Source organism: Phodopus roborovskii, unplaced genomic scaffold, assembly GCF_943737965.1.
Source record: "Phodopus roborovskii unplaced genomic scaffold, PHOROB, whole genome shotgun sequence".
NCBI lineage: Eukaryota > Metazoa > Chordata > Mammalia > Rodentia > Cricetidae > Phodopus > Phodopus roborovskii.
The window spans coordinates 5,390,805-5,406,448 of NW_026126588.1; the positions used below are offsets into that span (position 1 = coordinate 5,390,805).

At 44.3% G+C, this 15,644-nt stretch overlaps 1 protein-coding gene across 4 annotated transcripts in view; it reads right to left on the reverse strand.

Moving 5' to 3' along the window:
* Window positions 1–15,644, reverse strand: part of Adgrf5 (adhesion G protein-coupled receptor F5) — a 92,834-nt gene that overhangs the window by 63,423 nt on the left and 13,767 nt on the right. The window contains exon 1 of one of the 4 annotated variants that reach the window (XM_051204587.1): window positions 2,926–3,310. The exons of 1 other annotated variant lie outside the window; for it this stretch is intronic. The gene's annotated coding sequence lies outside the window, so the exon portion shown is untranslated. Of the gene's footprint in view, window positions 1–2,925; window positions 3,314–15,644 lie in introns of those variants that run through there. 2 more of the 4 variants (XM_051204583.1, XM_051204586.1) reach the window with 2 other exon arrangements.

Sequence of the window (15,644 nt, forward strand, 5' to 3'; positions counted from 1 at the left end):
TGGTTCCACTAGGCTGTGATTTTTTTTAAAGTCTTTATTTTTATGATTATCTTTTAGGAAATGAGTGAGCAAGATTGCAGTCCTTTTGAGGGTGATGACCAGAGCCATACAGGGTGAACTGAAACTCAGAACTGGTAAATCTCTTGTGCATGTACCGCGTGCCCGCATCCAGCTCGCGCATTTAACTGAGCATATCCTGTTTACTAGGACATTTAATCAGACTCCGTAAGATCTACAAGTTGCAGGAGCTAATGTATCTGTGTCAAGTCAGTGGGGTCAATCCAGTTTAAACAGGAAAGACAATGCCACTGTTGGGTGGAGACAGGAATGTCCTCTCCATCCTTGCCTGCCAGGATTCTAACTCATATGCTCACATCTGGGCACAACCCCAGCTGTTCAGAATCATAACCAGGTAATGTCTCTGACTCTCACATTAACCACTCCACCCTTTTTACACCCAGGATTCTCACCGTCAGCCTTGGGGGGCCTAACGGAACCACTTGGGAGACTGAAAGAAACAATACATTGCAAAGGTCCCTTCCAGAGAGGTTCTGATCCAAGTGCCACAGTGAAATGTGTGGGACCTTGTTCTGATTTGGGGAAGCTCCTGGGGCAACAGCAACAGACAGCAGGTATTCTAGTCTGCAAATATCCAAATGACGCAATAACTGGATGTACTTTCACAATCCCCAGCAAAGCATTTACCATGCTGCAAAGCTAATGCACTCAAGATAATCACATCAATTCTTTGTTATCTTTTATCTTCCCATTCCCAGCTAAGGAAGGGGCTAAAGAGCCGAAAAGAGACGGGAATTCTTGTCTCAGAGCCCCAAAGGATAGTCACTGTAAAGCTGGGCAAATTAGTTTAGCTTCATTTTCTTATTCTATGAAATGTGAGTGCACCTCTCATCTTTTATTCAATAAAAAAGAAACCAGACAGATGCCAGCTTTACCTGGGATGGGTGTCTTCTGAGGGTGCAGAACTTGTGCACGAATGCAAGTGACTGAATTGAGACCCACAGGGGTCAGATCAGCCTTGCCACTCAGAAGGGGGCAGCCTGCCTGAGCATCGACTGCAGTGACACTCCACTGAGTATGTGACTTCCTTCTTGTACAGCACCAGGCTACCTGACACACCCGGAGGTCAGTGCACTGGGTGAGAGGATCCATTAGCTTAGTGACAGCTCTGAAGAGGGGATTGTGGGAAAAAAGTCTAGCAAGATGATCTAAAGCAGAATCTGAGCTTCAGTAGCCCAGGTGACCCTCAGTTTTGGGGTGCAGAAGTCTTGGAAACATCAAGAAAGTACAAATGATCAACTGAGTGAGTTGTGGTTACTCTTAGGGTTTTCTCATGTTTCCCTGTCTGTTTCTTCTCTCTGAAGGTCCCTCTCATTCTCTATGACCTCTGAGGACTTATTCACTGTGTGTGTGTGTGTGTGTGTGTGTGTGTGTGTGTGTGTGTGTGTGTGTTTTCTTACTCTTTTATCTTTGTACAACACACAGAGTGGGGATAAAGAGAGGAAAGAGAGAAAGCTACCTTTTTTTTTTTCAGAAGATTAAAAAATGTGGAAGATGACCCATCAAGTAAAAACCAAATTCCCCCTGCCTCCACCAAGCCTTCTCTTGGTCAACCGTTTAGCTGTCAAATGACTGATCGGTCTACATAGTCAGTTAATTCCTTTATCAGTTCCCCCTTTTCTTTCTAGAATAAGGCTAACTCTGATGTTCTTCAAAGGAGATGCCCAAACCACTACCTGTTTAAGTTTCAACATTGAGAAGTTGCTATTAATATTATTAAGTATTATTAAGTATCAAAACCAAAAGCAACACAAAATAGTAAAAAGAAATGGAACTTTTGTCATACTTTCTAAATTCTGGGGAGCTTGCACATTCCTCAAATATCACATTATCCTTCTATGGAGGAGATAGTCTCCTCAAAAGACTCTGATGTTAAGAATGTGTGAGACCCCATCCTGGCTTATTCTAAGAGCCAGGAGAAACACCAACAATAAAAATAAGCCTTTAGAGTACTTGGAGGTATAATTTGGTTGGGGGTGGGGGAGAAAACGTGTATTGGGGTGGTATAATATTTTAAAACTGTGAAGAGCTAATCTTCTCCAACAGGAATATATCCATGTATTTCTATGCAGTTAGGAAAAAATAATTGGCTCACCCTGTCTTTCCAGTGCTCTGGACACAGAGCCAGAAGGATCAAAAGTCTAGATCTAGCCTGATCTACATAGCAAGTTCTAAGTCAACTAGGGCTCTGTGGCAAGACACAAGACCCTCTCTCAAAAAAATAGAAAAAGCAAACAAAATAAAAGCAAAGCAACAACAACAAAAATCTGCATTGGGTCCTTTAGAAAGGACAAAGAGCTATGGTGTTATTGCACAGCCTGCCTTTCTTTCACAAAGAAAGAAAACATACACCATAGAGACATTTCCTACTTTCTACAACATTTGGAGCACATCTGACTGGTTCTTCATCCCAAACACATTTACTGAGTAACACACAAGCTTCGTTCTCTTCAGCCATGGGCAGGAGGTCTCTGCACCCGGCCCAAACACTGCCTGAAACTCCTTAAGTTACTCAAGGGCAGTGCCCCCACCCCACCCCCCCACCATCCCACACACACCCCCCACCCCACCCCCCACCCCCGCTTGCTCCGGGCCACCACCACGACTGTGTGGCTATCAGGACAGTCCAGGCTCACCAGTGCTCCTGACAAGTTTGGGAAGATTCACAATACTATACCCGACTAAAGAGAAAATCCTAAGGGAACTTGTAGCAGCTCCATGATGGTAAGTGATCTAAGTTACCACGACTGGGACGATGTTGTAAAAAGAGCATCAAAACACCTCAGGTTGCCAGAGGGTCAGCCACAAAGGGACACAGACTACAGAAAGAAAGAAAATAACCGTTACCTGTTCACCACTGTTGTCTCTAGGAGCCTGTTCTCAACAGATGTGGAGAAACTTCTGCTTTTCACTACGGGGCCATTGGCCCCGCAGCCTTCTTGGGCAACCTCACAGACACTCAGGGGACAGCAGGACGGGCTTCATTATGAACAACAGGACTGGCCACTCCTTTGCTCAAGTTTAGCCTCCAGAGCTGTACTCCACCTAGCCTTACCGAACCATCCCCTAGAGCCTAGTTGCCGTTTGAAAAACAAGAAGCGATTTCCTGGTCCACTTCCCCGGATGGCGTGTGCAATTTCCCTCACGCCCATGGGAAGTCCTTCAGGTCCTCTTATTGAGTAGCCTCTCCACCGAGTGGTCAGACTTGTTTGGGCTATGCCCCTTGTTCTTGCTTTCCTTTTTCCAAAGGGGGTAAGAAAAAATTAAAACTACCAACAGTGCAAACCAAAAATGGGTTAGCACTTTGACTTCAAGACAGATCATGAATTGAGACTATGTAAGGAAAGTTAAAATTACCCATAAGTCCCTTGCCTCTAGCAGGACCAAGAAATCAGAGGCTGAAAATGTCCCAGAGGATGGGAACTAACTAGAGCTTGAGGGAGACCCTTGCTTCAAACACATCACAGTAGGGGACATCTAGTTTCCAGGGAAACTGAACATTTGTAGATCAAATGATATTCAGTGACACTTCAACAAGATCTCAGTAACAATGGATTTGAAGGTAAGGAGGCGTGGAGAGGACTAGCCAGCAAGCTCCCGTCGCAGGGTTTAAGAGTAAATTGCAATCACAATCATGGCTTTTTAACTGAAAACAGTCCAGTTGCCCATACCTTACAACTGAGGACACTGGGTATCGAGGAAAAACTGTGGCCTGCCTGGGGTTGGAATAAAGTTGAGAAGTGCTATGTTGTCATTAATTAAACTTTGTTTTGGAAAATGCTATTCAATTTCTGAAACTCTATCCACACAAGATTTGCTTAATAAGGCCCAGGAATCTATGTGGGAAGAAAGTAATCCTGGATGGTCCCAAATATTAAAGAAAAGTCTATACTGTCAGGACAAGGACCCCAGAGTTCGACTCTAAGGTTTTAAACCACAGACTGTCAATGTCTATTCACACAGTCTAATGGATATGACTCGATGGTATTGAAACTTAGTTTTACTGTGTGGAACTGTGATAAAATCATATAGAATTCATAGGCTTTGCTGTAGGAGCTAAACAAGCCAGGGAGATGTCACCCCCCCAGGGGTCAGTTCTAAGAGCCCGGGAAGGTTCTGAAATCTAAGTAAGGATGTTCATGTCCTTTATATAAAACAGCATAGCATTCACAAGTAACTTATACGTGTATTCCTACATATTTTACGTCACCTATATCACTCCCAGTAGTCAATATAAGGTAACTACGTTTCTGTATTGTTTAGAAAATAATGACAAACTGAAAGGGTCTGTACATGTTCAACACAGATGGAATTTTCCAAACACATTCAGTCCAAGGTTGCTGAATTCAAGTACATGAAACCAAAAAATATAGAAGACCATGTTTGGGCAAAAAGAACCTGAGCCCCTATGTCGTATTATTCCACATCTATGCTCTCAGTTGCATTCTATAGTTTGAACCGGGTATTTTTTTGCCTGAAGAAAGAGCTTGCTAGCAGCTTGGCTACTGGGGGGGAATTTTCTTTATTTCTTTGCTTCTTTTTTTCTTTCTTTCGTTCATTCTTTTGTTCATTCATTCTTTCTTTTTTCTTTTTCTTTTTTTTTTTTCTTACAATTCTTGCCTGCATTGGTGGCGGTATTGCACTTTGCTCTCTGATGTGGAACAGGGAGTTGACAAAGTGGCTTTCCCTTTCCTTCCCCTTGCCCACACTCCCCTGTCGTCACTAGGAACACCCTGTGCTCACTTACACACTTTACAAGGAAAACAAAGCCTGGTGGGAAATGGAACTGCCATATGGTCTGGACCACAGCTCAGTGTTGACTGCTAATAGAGCACCTTGAGTTGTTGTAGCCACAGGTGGCTTTGGCCATCGGATCGAGACACATTTCTCTTTAATCCTAATGGTTCCGTTGGTGGCGAGTCGAACTCAAACCTCCGCAAGCCAACTATGGACACAGCCAGAATAAATAATCCATCTGTTGTGTTACCCATGCTTGTTAACAGAAGTGCCTTACATGCCAGGTGTAACCTTCATAAAGAGAGACCTCCTACTTTTCCAGGCAAGAATTTCAGCTGCAATCAACACATACTTTCTAATGTGGACCTGGTCATTTTATTCTTCTGTCCTCCCCTTCTTCACCCAAAATGCTACCTTCTCTTTTTAAGTTTACAGGTGTTATTTTTTTCCAAAGACCCTCCTTAACTCTACTATCCTAAGCCAGGTGTCCCCCACCAGCGCATCCTCCCAATCCCTGGCACTGTGCCCCATGTCTTGATGCCCCAGAGGATTCTTTGCTGCTAACACTCTGCTTCCAAATGATCAGCTCAGTGCACTGACTATAAGCACTTTGAGGGCAGGGACCAGTATCGTATGCCTGGGTCCTATTATAGAAGTGGGATGGAGTAGATGACCGATAATAAGAAGAAGCTGCCGAAATTTAGCTGTGTCTTATCAGTTCTCACAGCTGGTTCCTCCTCTTCGTAAAGTGTCCCATGGCTTCAACTTTGGAATGCTTCTCTGTAGGCATGTACCCCGAAGCAATCTCCGCTCTGCTTTAAATGTTTGTATAATGACTCCCAAATGCCTGTCTCTATTATGGACCTGAAACTCTGACCCATATACCCAACTGCTTGTGTAACATTTCCAGCTAGGAGTTCAATAGGACCTCAGGCTGTAAGTGTCCAAAATGAAATCCTCAGCCTTCCCTCCAAATGTATTATCTTCTTGGCCACCTCCATCCTTCCAGGGTTACCAACACCCAAACCCTAACAAGCCCTCCTGGTGTCTCTGATTACCTTTCCTCTGTTAAAAAATGGTGTCCCCAAGAGAAGAGTCAATGGCCAGTAGGTCTCTGCAGCAGACCATCTGAATATAATACCACACCACAAACCACAGCCACAGCAACATACCCAAGAAAGTCCATGCAAATCTACCTCAAAAACACTTGAACTTCTACTTCTTGGCCGGCTCAACACCATTTTTTTTCAATCCGTAACCAGGTATTGGCAAGCCTTTTGACCCAGTGTGGCCCCGGAGGGTTAGCTCTGTTTTGCTTTCCTCACCACCCTGCCGCTGCCCTGTCTTTACACAAGGAAGGCAAGGACAAACAGCTAAGCTGTTTTATAGCATGCAGATGGCTTTATTGCTATCGGTGGCATGCATGGTCTGAGTCCAGCGGAGTCTGCACATCTGTGCTCAGCTGCGGCCTCCAAGGGTGTAGTCACACTCACTGTTAACATGCCCATTCTTCCAAGGGTCTGCCACTGTGAATCTCTCCGAGAATCGTGGCAGTAGAAGATCCCTTAGCTCCCATCTTATAAGCCAGCTGAATGTAGTTGACAGCTTCCTTCTACCACTTTGTACCTCCACTAAAACCCCAGCCTCTGCCAGAAATCCCAAGTAGAAACCTGTGTTGCATTCTGCTTTTTCCTGGGAGAGGGCAACTTGGGGTATGGCTCTGTACAGTTGCTAACAGCAACCCTCACTTGACTCTTACTTGGGGGAAGCTGACACGAACCCTCAAATACAATTTCCAGTTCTCTGAGGTGACATCATTCCTGGAGGGAAAAAAATGCTAGCTGGTCCTATGGTATGATGTGTGTCACTCACATACTTCAGCTATGATGCACATGACAAGAGAGTTATTGGGTAACTACATTTGTCACTGATTCTTCCTTCCAGTAGTCCTCTCCTCCCCTAGTGTCATGAGGGGAGCAGGGTGTTGAAGGAGCTGGGCATTTCTTGGCCTGGGAAGGAATGTTTCCCCTTGAGGAATGCCTGTGCACACTCTACTGGGGCAGGATGTTGTGTATCAATAGGTAATGTATTCAGTGACCGACAGCAAGTGTAATCTGCAAACACTGGTTTCTAGGTTCAGCCCCTTAAAAGTGCTTCTCCTATGTCTATTCCAATATTCTCAGTTCTTTTCTGGACCTCACAATTTCCCATGAATCCCCCTGGCAGGGAAAGAAACCAGTCCTTTATAATAGGAATTAATTTCCTTCAAATTTGCCAACACAATTAGCATGACTACCAAACAACCACATTGCCCAAGCTACCAGACAAATAGGAGTCAAAGATTCATGCGCAGCAGGAGAAAAATAAAAAAATAAAATAAAAAGGCTAAAGGAAGTCCAGATATCCTAGGTTCACTTCATTTCTACCACTGTGATATAAAACACTCTGTCTAAAAGACTTTGGGGAAATGAGCTTTATTTTCCAATTTCAGGTAATAGCCTATCATTTTGGAGGAAGTCAAGGGAGGAATTCAAGCAGTTAGCCAAATCATATCCATAGTCAACCACAGCAATAAACCATTACAACCTTAATACCTGCTTGTTTACTAGTTTTCTTCACTTAATAAGATTCGGGGTTCAGCCTAGGGAATGATACCACCAATGGTGGGGTGGTCTTCTTTCATCAATTAACATTCAAAACAACTCCACAGAAATACCCATAGGCCAACCTGATCTAAATAATTCCCCAATAAGACTCTTTTTCCAGGTGACTGTCAAGTAAATTGACAATGAAATCTAAACTTCACACCAGGTGACTGTTTGTCCCAGCTACTTATGTTTTGGGGAAGCTAGAAGGCTTAACCGAGGTGACAGTCCCTTGTTAGTGTCAGAGCTAGAACAGAATTAGCTCTTCTTTTCTTTCCACGCAGTTCTCTTAACTTTATACCCTAGTACCATTCTCTCCAAACATGTTCCCTCATCCTCAGTTTCCATGGAAAGAGAGAGTTAACAGTGGGTCACAGAGTGAGTAAAGTCTCATGATAACTCTGTCCCAGAGAGGGCAATAGAGTATCTGCCAACATGTACCTCTCCTCTATTAATACAGATGGTGTCATTTTCTATGTATGTTCAAACCACAATTCCCTTAATACATCATTCCTGCTGCCGGGAAAACGAGGTACTCATTCCCCCTCCTTCAACAGCTCCTAATCACACACACCATCCAGGTCCCAGCCTCTCTGAAGCTCTCAGAGCAGTAGCACCACAGAGGATAAAGACAGAAAATTCTTTCCCAGACAATGTCCATAACTAAACCTTCCTCATTAACATGTCGGCCAGCCAGCTTTGTTCCAGAAAGAACTCTATCTATACAAACTAAGATGAAGAGCATATAAAGCCATGTAGTTGCTTGGTCCTCCTTAGACAGTCCTAGCCTATAGTGGTTCTGATGCTTCCATTGGGCTCTCAACTAAAATTCTAACTAAGATGATGCTGGAGAATGGGTGGAGAATGGGTGGTTAGAAAGCTGGCCCACATCAGAGTGGATCTTAGAAACAAGCAGAACCCAGCCATGAGAAGCCATCCTCCGGTGCTTGTGAACTCCTAAAGGCATGTGTAGTCTCCTGGGTTACTCAGGCCAAAGGACCCCTACTTCCCATGCTGTGCCTGCGTCGCCCTAAGTCAGTGCAAAGAAAATGAAAGTAAACAAAACATAGAAGTAGACTTGTGAATTCCCAGAAACATACACAGGAAATGTGAACGTGAGCAGTAAGGGGTCAGGGAGTGATCACAGATGTAGTTATAAAACATACTTGGGATGGCTCTGCTCTGCCAGGGCCTGCCATCAGCTCTCCAGTGCAGGCTCTGTAGGCTCCCTGCCCTTACTCCAGTGGACCTATCTCCTCCACCCCCCCCCCCCCAACACTGCCTTTTCTTTGGCTCGTTGTCCTTTGGAACAGCATAGCATTCTATTCTCCATCCCACTAATAAAAACTCCACACTCTTCCTAGACATCTCAGGGGTCTCTTGCTTCAGTTCTCTCCCAAGGACACTGTTAATGTCCCTTTATCTCTTACCTCTGAGTTGCAATATTTCCACAGAGATGCAGGTAGAAAGGTCACTCCTATGTGATGTCTGAGACGGAGGAGCTATTACTGAATACATAAAGAGGTCATGCCAGGCTTAGATTAGTCCTGTGGTCTTTTCTTTATGATTTCTCCTGACTTATTTATCTGGTTGTTTATTTTTCATTGAGAAGGGGTCATGGTACATAGCACAGGCTGGCCTCAATCTCATGGCAACCCTCTGCCTTGACCTCCTGGCTGTTAGGGCAATAGGCATGAGCTACAGCACCTGGATTCTTGACTTAATTAGAGCCAAAGAGTATTGATAATAATAAGGGACACCTTAAATAAGCTAGACAGCTCTTACCAGAGCCTGTATCCTTCCATGGGAGAATGCTGAGTGGATTTTAGCATGGTGTAATAGCACTTACTTGACAGTGTCGAGACTTTCACAATAGTGGGCTGAATTATGTGATGGCACATGACACCAGAGGAGATAGAAATGGTTACTTCCATTGCAAGAGTGTGTGTGTTCTTGTAGAAGCCAGAGGTCAACGTAAGTTATCATCTTTGGCCCCTTCTCACCATATTTCTTGAGACAGCATCTCTCCCTCAACTTAGAGTTTGTTGATTCAGCTAAACTGGCTGGCCAGTGAGCCATAGGGATCCACTTGTTCCTACCCAGGACCCTGACCCTGGCCCCCAGTGGGGTGCCTGGCTTTCATGTCGTGGGTGGGTGCTGTGAATTAAAAACCAGTCCCCCCCCCCAGCCCTTTCCCCAGGCTCTCAGTGGCAGGGTTTAAAGCAAACAGAGAAACCTGTGTTCACCACCTTTTCATTTCTGAAATTCTACTTTCAGAAACAAGTGGATTTAAATGAAAGAACAGCTTGTCCTCTGACTCCATAGTTTGGAAGGGCTGGCGTGTCATCCATTTCTATTCTATTGTATATTAGTGTGAATTAGTGTAGGTCCAGAATTGATTCTATATGAAGAGAAATAGGGGGCAGAGGTTAGAGGGAAGCAATTCATCCCCTTCCTGATAACCCTCTCTCCCCACTCCCCCTCCCCCAATTCCTCCTCCCCATCCCCAACCTCCCCCCCCCATAGCCCTCTTAGTCATGCACCCTGGCTGTTCTGTAACTGATGCTAACTTTCAAGCTGGCCACTGTACAGCGCCCTCCTCACTCTGAGCAGCATACTTGAGAAAAATCAATTAAATAGGACAGTCCCTTGTTGCTCCATGAGTTTCTGTTTTTTAGGACAATGAAAGTATACTCCTGCTTTCTCCTCCAAGATCTGAGTCTCATTCCCTCGCTCTCTCTGGACACTAGGATCAGTCTCACCAGTATGCTCTAGAATGGCGCTAAAAACTCTTCCTTTGACACAAGTCCTTTCCTCTGTCCCGACTCACTGAAACACTGCTCTGTTACTGTCATAGATACCCTTAACCAGAGTCAGGCAAGTAGATCTTTGTCCTACCTCCTCCCTGGCTCTATTGCCAGTCACAAAAAGAAAAAGTAAGGGCTAAGGGACTGGCTCAGTTAGTAGAGCCTAGTATATTAGTCAGTGTTCTCTAGAGTGACAGGACATATGATTCTCCCTCTCTCTCTCTCTATATATATATATATACATATATATATATACGTGTGTGTACATATATCTGTATATATACATATATGCACATATATAATCATATATAACAAATCTCCCTCTCTAATATATATAATATAATCTCTATATGTACAGAGGGAGATTCATTACATACACACACACACACACACACACTATACACTGACAAAAGTATATTAAATAAGCAAGGATTTCTTTTGGTTCACAGTGTAAAGAACAGCCCCTCATGATGGGGAAGTCAAGGCAGCAGTTAGAAACAGCTGGTCACATTGTATTTTCAGTCAGGAAGCAGAGAACAAACAATGCTTATTCTCAGATTGCCTTTTCCTTTATACACAGTTCGGAATCCTAGCCGAGGGAATGGTGTCACCCACAGAAAGCAGGCTTTCCATTAATCTATAACTTCATAAGTGTGTTCAGAGGCCTATCTCTCAGGCAATTCTAGAATTCATCAAGTAGATAATTAAGATTAACCATCACAATAACATATCCACATGAAGTTTCCTGTAACATTAACGCCCCAATGAAACCCTATTACTATACGTATGACCAACTCTACATACAAAAAGAAGTACAAGGCCATGTACTATACACTACTTTGGTGAAGTAAAATTGTTTTGGGGGGAAAGATCAAACCAAAAGTTTTCCAAAATATATAACACAAGAGTAGCAATAGCAAGTCAACATAGCCTTCTAGTCAACCCTCAAAGGGTTATCAAGTAGTAACAATTACCAACCCACCCCTCTACCAAGGCTTAGCTCTGGGGTCTCTGCCTTTGTGTTCTACAGCCAGGGGCTATAATAACGCATCTCTCTATTCAACTCAGGATATTATACTCCTTTTAAAAGCTGCTTCAAGACTACATCGCCTATCAGGCACTGTGAAGATGTTTGCCCTCTTTTCATTGAGCTATCCTCCCCCAATCCCCAAGTGCTAGGGATTTAACCCTGGGATACACATATGTTAAGCAAATTCTTCAGCACAGTTACCTCCTCTATGACACTCCCCTATTAATTTTCTTGTCTAATTATCTAAATTGAAAATCATTAACCAAGAAGGAGAGCATTATTAATCTAGTGAGATTAAGTATGAACTAAAATGTGTACTTAACAATTTTTAAACACAAACAAAAACTCTTATGGTCACAGAGTTATGAAACTGTTTTCTGAAAGAGCCACGTGTAGCCTACACTGGCCTTGAACACACTATTTAGCCAGAGATGACTTTGAACTTCTAATCTTCCTGCCTCTGCTCCCCAATGGTGGGATGTGGACCACTGTGCTGGTTTATTTGATGCTGGGGATGCTTGGCTCATGTTAAGAAAGCACTCTACCAGCTGAGCTGTGTCCCTTGCTCCACAACTTACTTTTTAGATCTATATTTCAAATGAGGAGCTATGTCATTTGTCTAGTGGAGCCTACTCTTTTTTAAATTAAAAATTTGGTATTTGTGTTACTTATGAGTTGGGTTTGTGTATGTGGACAACACGTGGTATAGGTAACTGCAGAACACAGAGGAAGGATTTCAGATTTCCTGAACTTGGAGTTAAAGGCAGTTGTGAGCTACCCAATATTGGTCAGAGTCCTCTGGAAGAGCAGCTAGTGCTTTTAATGGCTGAGCCATCTCTGTAATCCTCAGGACTGTGGGATTAAAAACAACAGAATAGCTGAGTTTTTCTGTGCCAAGAGCCATTATATGAATAAAGTTGTCTGAAATAACTCTGGTGCTGACTATGTCTTTTTCTTCCCTTGAGACCAAGTCCCCAGACGCCCTGAAGCTTGCTATGTAGACCAGGCTAACCACAGAAATCCTCCTGCCTCTGCCTCCTGAGTACTAAGAATAAAGACATACACCACCACCCTTCCGCTAGAACATATTTTAAGCAAAAAGACACATGTACAATAACTAGAACCTTGATAATGTTGCAGAACTCACTGGTGTGAGCAGTTCTTCAGAACTTAGAATAATGAAGGCTTTGTTGTTAGCATCCCTGAGAAATGATGCCATGTGTTTATGACCTTTTTCAGACACTGGATCGTCTTTATTGATTTTAAATATTCTGTAGACATTTCACCCTTACTACAAGCAGCCTCCCCTCCCGCTGCTCTGGTATCACCCAGCCTATGTAATGAAGTCTTCGCAGGAGCCAGGAGTGGAGGGAACTGCTTTCAAGGACACCCGGTCATCTCCACTAGTGTCCTCCTTGTGAACATGGAGCAACCCTTTCAGGACACATACACAAAGTTGGGTGGGGACAGACTTGTTCACAAGTAGAAGTAGAGTGAGCTCACACTACAGGAAGGCCTTGTGAATCCCAAGACTCACAGGGGTCTACACTCTTCTCCTGAAGACCCTAATCCTGCCTCTTCCTTTCCCCCAAGTCCCCTGCTTCCCCATGACTGGCCCCATCTGGAAACATCTCCCTAAGTAAGAGGAAGGAAAGCATCAAAATTCTCAGTTCCAGGCTCCCAGGTCACTCTTCAAAAAGGGTGGTATGCAGTGCCTGGAGGCAAACAAGCTTTAGCTCCACCTGACCCTGAAGGAAGGAAACAGGAAGTCTTGCTGAGGAACAGAGGTGAAATAACCCACAGGGACAGGCTGTTTCTTACCTCCTGACCCGGTCTCTAATCATGAATGGGGAGGGGCTGCCCCAGCACAAAGGCAGAGCCTCTGGCAACAATTGTACACCTCTCTTAAGTTCGAGAATGTTCTTTGTGTAAGACACAGACCACCCCTTAGGAGCTGCAGTTGCCTATACAGACCTGTACAAGATCAAGCTAGGAAGCATTCTAGCATGGAGAGGAGAAGAGCTCATAGCTCACCCACCCACCCACCCACACACCTCACCCTCCTCCTGCCCCCGCCACAGCCAGCTGATGGCTTCTGAGGAAGGGAGAGACAGTTTTCTTTGAGGGTGTTGTCCCTGGTAGTTGAACCATGTTCCAGTGCATGAGTTATAAAGGCAGCACAAATTGGACTCAAAAACAACGAAAAAAGGTTACTAAGGTGGGATGGATGGGTAAGAGAGTGGGGGTAGATATGGGTGGAGTTAGGGAGGAGGAACGGGGTTGAATATAACCCAAATACATTACACATATATCTGACTTTCTCAAAAATTAATGAAAATATTTATGTATAAAAGACTGAGAAACAGCACCGGTGGTTGCTTCTGCCCTTGCTTGCCATGCCAATCACAATGTCATGTCTCCATAGACCTCCAGGTCCTGAGGAAGGACCATGCACATCCTCATTTTATAGAGGAGAAACCTCGGTCTCAGCAACTAAGTGGTGAGACAGCAACTAAGTGAGCTGTCTTCTATCCAAGCAGTTAGGGTCAGCTATGGCTACATTCTCTCGTGTGTCTAGCACCAGCAGATGTCAGAACACCAGCCCCTGGTTCACGTTCAGGTTCACTGATGCTTTCTGGGCTGGGGACCTTGTTTGGAGTGAGACAGGATTAGACAGGAAAGCAAAGGTCTGAGAGACTCAGTAAGGCACTAGGTCATCTAGATGCCAATCCACCTCTCATTCTTTCTACTTCTGCCTGGAGTTCTAGCCACTCAAGATCTGTACATGAGACACTGGTCCAGAACTATAGCAACAGAAGCTGGTTCACCTCAGCTTCCCCTCCAGGTCCATCTCTGTCTTTCTGTGTCCTGCTGAGTTCCCTGTTCTACATCACTATCTACATTCTCAAGGAAGGATTGCTATAGAACAGGGATGAATCAGCTCTCAGGGACACGCTACCCTATTCCCTGCTGACCCTGGGAAGTATAATGAAGCAACCCAGAGGGAGATATTGCAGAACTTACTTCTCTTCTCTCTGGCCAGGTTGCCGTTCAGGAAGTGATTCCCCTCAGCTGCTTAGGACAACTCTCTTCACCTGCCCACCTTCTTGCCACCCTGTGCCCAGGGAGAAGCAACCATGCGGACAGTTTTTCCATGCTTCAAGTCACCTATAGAGTTAGCTACCTCACCTCTTCCATTAGCTTGTCAGAGTGGCATTTTTTTTTTCCTTAAAAAATCTTGACTGAAAAAGCAATGCAGACAAGTAAACAGGTAATTTCTGTAATTTGTCGAGCAAAAGTTGTGTGAAAACTCTTGTCCCCTACTCCCCCATACTGGCTCAGGTGTCTTTGTGTTTTGTTCTTGTTCACTGTTTCTAAGCCAAGTATTCCTCTACCCAAGGCTGCCCTTAAACTTGTTAAGTAGCCACAGATGACCTTGACTTTCTGATCCTCCCATTTCTACCTCCGAAGGGCTGGGATTTCAGGCATGAGCTCCCATGACTGGTACCCCCTGGAATATTCATAACATTAAGCAGTTTTACTCATCAAAGCATCGGCTTCCCAATGTGTGTCTTGGGGCCTCTCAGTAAAGGGCCCTCTAGAACTGACTGCTCTACTTCCAATGTAATAGACTGCTCTGGTTCCAGTGTAAGAATCAGAATGACTTCCTATCAAGAGTTGCATTGAGAAAACAGCATTTTCTGCTGAATTTGTGTTTGGGAAACATGGACACTCTTAAATCTAGAAAGCCCGTGAAACCAGTTCCAAGACTTTACCATGTAAATTCTTTGTTAGCTAAATGACAACATTCTGGTGGCTTTGGAAGTGGCACCCTCTTGTGCATTTTGGTCAGAGGACAACTTTTGGGATTTGGTTCTCTCCTCCACCATGCCAAGACAGGCTTGGCAGCAAGTGTCTTTACCCACTGAGGCATCTTGACAACCCCTACATTGTCTTTAAAATCATAAATATAGAAGATTTTAGTTGTTTTTCTGTGGCATCTGTGCTCCTAGCCAAGAGAGAGACTTCGGAGGGTTTTAGCTTCACCCCTACCCCAACTCTTGTAAACAAAGTTGGGGAGGGGGTAAAGGAACACACACAGATTCCTCCCCCATCCATCTTTCCAATCCTTCCTTGTCAATGATCTTGGTTTCCTAGCTCTTCCTGTCTTATCTACCCAGGAGGAAATAACAGCCCTCAGGATATATTTTGTCTTTGCTAGCAGACCACACTCCAGGACAGGACACAGACCTCCTGTTTCCACACCCATGGCCCATTCCACAAAGAACCAGTTTCAAACTCTTGTAGTTTGTGGAAACTTGCCTGAACGCTGCAGCGTGAAAGCCC